The sequence below is a fragment of the Penaeus monodon genome, chromosome 20, assembly GCF_015228065.2.
Source record: "Penaeus monodon isolate SGIC_2016 chromosome 20, NSTDA_Pmon_1, whole genome shotgun sequence".
NCBI lineage: Eukaryota > Metazoa > Arthropoda > Malacostraca > Decapoda > Penaeidae > Penaeus > Penaeus monodon.
Window position 1 is genome coordinate 41,117,422 of NC_051405.1, and position 750 is coordinate 41,118,171.

At 50.9% G+C, this 750-nt stretch overlaps 1 protein-coding gene across 1 annotated transcript in view; it reads right to left on the reverse strand.

The window, feature by feature from the left end:
* LOC119585825 overlaps nucleotides 1–744 on the reverse strand; it is a gene marked incomplete in the record, with an annotated part of 115,457 nt that extends 114,713 nt beyond the window's left edge. Inside the window, 1 exon segment of the mRNA XM_037934550.1 lies at nucleotides 566–744.
* Between the last annotated feature and the right edge of the window lie 6 nt (nucleotides 745–750).

Genomic DNA, 750 nt, shown 5'->3' on the forward strand with positions numbered 1-750 from the left:
CGTATAGAATTATCGCGAAGACCTCGACATTGCGAACCATTAAGAATTGGAAACTTCGCTATCACAACCTGTCAATTACAGGAGAGAACATTGATTGATGTCAAAACAACTTCCTGCATGGGATATCACGCGCCTGCATTTCTCTCACACTACACAACCACTATCACCAGACCATACAAAGCTTGCATCATCCGTGGGAGGGACTGCCACGTCGCGCTTATTGTGCAAGCTAGAAAATCCCTGCAAATGCCATGTAATCCAGTAACCCAGGGAAACACCATAAATCATTCTTTATCACTTGTTGGATTCTTCCCTTGACGTCACACCTCACAGCGCACTTTTTTCCAAACACACCCAAACATCCTTTCTATTACAATCAGTTGGAACCTAATATACTTTCGAATTCGTTGTTTCCAAATCATTTTAAAAGTTAAAACATAACGATATAGTCCTTCTTTCGGAGAGAATTCCATTCGTTTCGACCTTTTTAGCACGAGAGACAATAATATGGGCGTCAGGTATCGTTCGAATCGGGAGCAGAAAGCGCGTGCGGCACGGACCTTACCTGGGGGCGCGGGACAGCGAACCGACGAGAGGCGAGCGAAGGAGAGGCTGCCGGGAAGACGCGCTCTCCGCGGGGCCGGGGCGCACACTGACCACCTCCTCCTCGTCTCCCTCCTCGACGCCCTCCTCCGGCTCCCTCCGTCGGCTCCCTCCGTCGGCTCCCACCCCTCCGGCTCCCTCCCTCCC